This window comes from Eptatretus burgeri, chromosome 2 (genome assembly GCF_056783735.1).
Source record: "Eptatretus burgeri isolate ZD-2024b chromosome 2, Ebu_testis_v1, whole genome shotgun sequence".
Classification (NCBI taxonomy): Eukaryota; Metazoa; Chordata; class Myxini; order Myxiniformes; family Myxinidae; genus Eptatretus; species Eptatretus burgeri.
The window spans coordinates 89,263,541-89,268,540 of NC_140962.1; the positions used below are offsets into that span (position 1 = coordinate 89,263,541).

Sequence of the window (5,000 nt, forward strand, 5' to 3'; positions counted from 1 at the left end):
GATCTGGATTTGGAACTCAACTAAAATTTAATGACTTGTTCTTGTCAACAAACCAACTCATCCAACAAGTTTCGTCCAAATTTATCCACAACTTTTTGAGATATCCTGCTATATGTCGTTTTAGCCCCATCACTCAATGGTGAAGAATCACTTTTAAAAATGTCAGATCCGGATCTGGATTCAGATCTTCACCAAATCTAATAATTTTGGACTTGTCACATACCCAAACTCTCCCCAAAATTTTGTCCAAATCCGTCAAAAATTTTTAAGATATTTTGTTCACAAACAAACAAATGAAAAAAATCACTCATAGAGTGACACTTGGCAAAACGGAACGGCACTCGGTGGAGCACATAATTACACCAGGCTGAACAGTTTACATTTTGTATTTCTCTGATCGGTCGGATCTGAATCCGGGCTTTAACCAAATCGAATCGGCTTGTTCTTGTCATCTAACCAACTCTTTCACCTCATTGTGTCACAAGTCGTCCACAACTTTTAGAGAGAACATGCTACACATCGTTTTTGTCCCTATCATCTCTGAATGGTGAAGAATCACTGAAAAAAATTCTCATATCTGTATCTTCACCAAAATTGAATCAATTAGTCCTTTTCACACACCCAACCGGTCCACAAAGTTTCTGCAGAATCCATCCATAACCTTTTGAGATATTTTGCTACATATATATATATATATATATATATATATATATATATATATATATATATATATATATATATATCGATTTTGGCCCCATCATGCAAAACCATCATGTAAAGACATCTATAAGATTGGGGCTGGGGGAGGTGGTATTGGGAATCTTAAGTGTGTACTATTTGTAAACTTCTTTCGAGCTGTGGATGAACTCTGGGAACGGTTTGAAACAGCAAAGGTCTCTTCAGAGAGAAGAGCATGGGAGTACTCAATTTATTTGTATAGTCCCAGTCACCTGGGTTTAATTGATGAGGTGAGAGCTGATTGGTTATTCCCTCCATTCACAGGTGAGTTATATGCAGAGGGGGAAAATGAAGTAATTGAGGGTTATAAGGGAAAACATTCCTGCATCTCAGGATTTGTCACCAAGGGGAGATTCTTTGTGTAACATTTGTAATTTCCAATAATTTACGAAGAGCAAAGGCAATTCTCTTTTGATTATGATGTACCATACTCTGTTACAGAACATCGATACTGCCAAAGCAGTTTCTTTGCAACGGTTTTATGAGTAGTTTGCCATTGCCTTCCCAGCAGTAGTTCGGGAAGGAATTTGTAATTTCTTCAGGGTGCTGGTGATAGCTCCCTCACTCTTTGTGAAGGACACTGTGGAATATTTAACATCCACCATCAAATGTCGGTAGACCGGATGCCCAGTTTAATGTCTATCCGAGGGGTGACACACATTGATGAATCACTCAGCCTGTGAAACACCATGATGACAGTTTATATCTGGGCTGAGATTCAAATCCATGTTGGACCACTTAGAGGTGAGTGTGCGTGAGGAACCTCGAAGCCATCCTGCCAGCCCCAAGGGCAATTGGGATGCAATTTATTTTGGCAATTAAGTGAAGGAATTTGACAACAAAAAGCCTTGCTTGCTACCCTGCTGTGCTCCGCACCAAGAACAAGCTCCTGAAGAAAGTAAAATCAGGTAATAAAAATGGACCTTTGAGCAACAATGAACTAAATGGCTTGCAGTTCCTTGTTTGCAGCAATAAATTTCATTCAAAGGGCATTTTCACCAAATACAACTTTTGTCTCACAAAATCTTTGAAACAAGTTTGGAGTAGTGGAAAAATTTGTGCTTTCAAAAACAATCATTATGACATTTCCCTAATTAGCCCCTCTCATGCCATTTCACTTTCAAAATAAATTGCACTTTTGACATGACATGGACAGTATTACAAGAAGTTTAGATTTTAATGTGTACAATGCTCATGAAAGATTTTTTTTTAGATATAAAAAGTAATCCAGTGGATAAGAGATTAATTTCTGGTCAGATAGCAAATCCATGAAAGGTTATGAGCAAAAACAGGGTATCTAAGAGCATGTTTTTAAAATCCATTTTGCATATGTCACATTTCTTTGAGTTAAGAATGGTGCTCGCAATAATTATTTTCATTGATACATGTCGATTTTCTGCCTCAATAAGTACCTGAGGGTTTCCAAGATTGTTATTACATAATGATTTGCATCACTCAACGAGAAATCGACTCTCGATGTTAGACATCGCAACCCATCCAATTTTACATACCAGATAGAGCTATCACTATGCATCATGATGGCATTCTTTGGTATACTTTGATGAAATTGTATCAAAATATGTGACAAGATGTTCACAATTTAGCATTTGTTAATCAGTGTTCACGAAATGATGAGAGAAGTTACAACTCTATAAAGGGCCCTGCCTAATAATATATACAATCAAGGAGGGAAAATAATATTGAGTAAATGATGAGGGAGGTTGTAAGAGAGGGAGGAAATGGATCGAGGTTAGAGGCGATATATTTATTTATTACATGCAAAGGAAAAGTGAGGAGGTGGCTGGACCATCGCACGATAAACGCAGGAAGACGGTTGAAGTCAAAATGACACCATATTCGAGTACGTTATAAATACTATTAAGTCAAACTGGTGGTAGTGATCTCAGGGGGTAGCCGGTAGGGTAAACCACTCAGCTTCCTCCTTGTGATTCGACATGGCAACAGATCGTTCAGACCTCGAGAAAATGTGTGGCATTCAAGACGTCACCTCAACTTTGAGTTCTCTGATAGCCAAGTGACCCCCAGGATTCATATTGCATTAAGTATAAAAAAAAGTCTGCAGTCTTGGGCCAAGTGGGAGTATTCAAAAGGAAAATTATTCACCTTCTAACAGATTGATCACAATGTCGAAGTGATTATAGCCATTACAATAATTGGAGCACAGCAGTGTCTAACAAAGACATAACCCAAAAACCTAAATGCAACATGCATACCACCATCCATAATGCATAAGGATATGCACAGGGGCATTCTGACACCATGTGTTCTGAGTTGATTTTTAAAAGTGTTCCAATACTAATGTCTTCAAAGTTAGCTTGGTAGATTTTTCTGACATTCTCCAGGCTGAACAGTTTTTGCAAGTCCCTTTAGCTATGCTTGGTTTTGACATGGCATGACCATTTAAATGACAAGTCAAAGCACTGAATTTATTTCCCTCTAAAATTGGTCTCAAAATCAGGAACAGTATTTTGCTCGAGAATTACACAAAGCCTCAACCATTCTATTGCACAAAAAGGTAAGAACAAATTATTGCAGAAAAAATGTCCATTAAAAAAATAATTTAAATTCATTGTGATATTGCAGAACAGGATATAAACTCAAATCATGTTTTTCACAGGCATGGTGTTGCATTATAGAGAATGATGTTCTTTCCTAGTGGCTGTTATGCCAACTGTGCCATCTGCTAACAATCGCATGTGGATGTTAAAAGGGGAAAGTAGCTTTCAAAAATAAAGTCACACATTGTTACGAGTTTGTTCCATCTGCTGCCACCCACAAGTGGATATTTAAGGAGGAACTGTGGCTTTAAAAAAAAAGAAAAAGTAAGCTCGTATGCCATTATTACACAGAATTTCCAAATTCCTACATTAATTCAAGGGGAATGTGGTTGGGTGAGGGAGGAGGGGAAATTTTTAACAGTAGCTTCACTGTATTAATGATATTGGCCTAGAGTTCAAGCCACAAGGATTTCCAATCAGATTCAAAAGTGTCATTACATCATTGGTGTACTCGAGAAACCCCAGCAGCTTCAAGGAAGCCTAATTTCACTGATAATTATTAAAGCTCGTCACAGATTTTCCCATTCTTACCTTGCTGCCTTTTTATCCAATTCCATACCATCTCTATCTCTTCATTCAGTAAACTCTGTATTTCAGACCTGAATAAAAACGAATGCATGGTGTCTGTGTTATTTCCTATTATGCATGTACTTACCTAGTGTATATTTTCATTGTTGCTTTATGCAGCTTATTCAGCTAGAAAAGCATTGGAGGAGTTGATTTGTTGATATAATCTTAACCACCTGGGTTAGTTGATTAGGTGAGTGCAAATTGGTTATTCCCTCCATTCACAGATGAGAGATGTGAGGTGGTCTTTCTTTTTCATATCGGTAATGTTTGATTATATTGGGCACCTTACCAACTGGCATGCTTTCGTAACAGGCATTTTAAATGGAATTTATTATTTAGTCATTTATTTTTACTTACTGCATATACAAAATTGAGGATCATGATCACGCTCTGTTTTTATCGTTGCACAATGAAATATCATCGCATCCACCCATTATGGCATTTAATAAACATACAAGCGAAGTTGAAAAATGGATGATGTTAATCACTTCCGGTTGTGAGGTGCTCTGTTTTTATCATCAAATATCACCGTATACACCCATTATGATATCAAATAAGCCTTGTACAAATAAAGTTGAAAAACAAAAGAAGGTGGTTTTGACTTTGCATGAGATGATCGACATTTGCAAGAGACTGCAGACGGGGGAAGGTAGGAACGTGCTGATTGAACAAGTACAATGTCGGCTCCTCTACCATCTGGAAATAAAGGCGCAAAAAGAAAAATTACAACTCTTCTCTGTAAGTTCGGAGACATGTAAGTCAGTGGATAAGTGACTTACTCTACATAAACCTAAACTGGAGCAGTTAGATAGCATGTTGTATAATTGATTTTCACAAAAACGTTTCAGAAGTATCGCTTTCTCTGGGCCAACTGTTAATCCAAATGTTTGTTTGTTTGTTTTTTTATAAGGAAATGGCTCTAACTGAACTCTGTGCCTTTTCTGATAGCTGGCTGTCCGAGCTGCTTCAAACTCCATGGAATAAGATGACAGGATGTATCGGGTGAGAAGAAATCAGTGGACCATGAAGCAGCAGAAAAATACTGTGAGTTCTTTAATAAATTGGCGGAAGAACATGAATCATAATCAGAATAGACATACAACGCGGATGAAA

At 37.4% G+C, this 5,000-nt stretch overlaps 1 protein-coding gene across 10 annotated transcripts in view; it reads right to left on the bottom strand.

The window, feature by feature from the left end:
- The window catches only part of LOC147032529 (neuronal cell adhesion molecule-like), a 486,552-nt gene that overhangs the window by 241,767 nt on the left and 239,785 nt on the right, over positions 1-5,000 (bottom strand). Inside the window, exon 2 of one of the 10 annotated variants that reach the window (XM_085870243.1) lies at positions 3,849-3,916. The exons of the other annotated variants lie outside the window; for them this stretch is intronic. The gene's annotated coding sequence lies outside the window, so the exon portion shown is untranslated. The remainder of the gene's footprint in view (positions 1-3,848; positions 3,917-5,000) is intronic. 10 annotated transcript variants of the gene reach the window in all.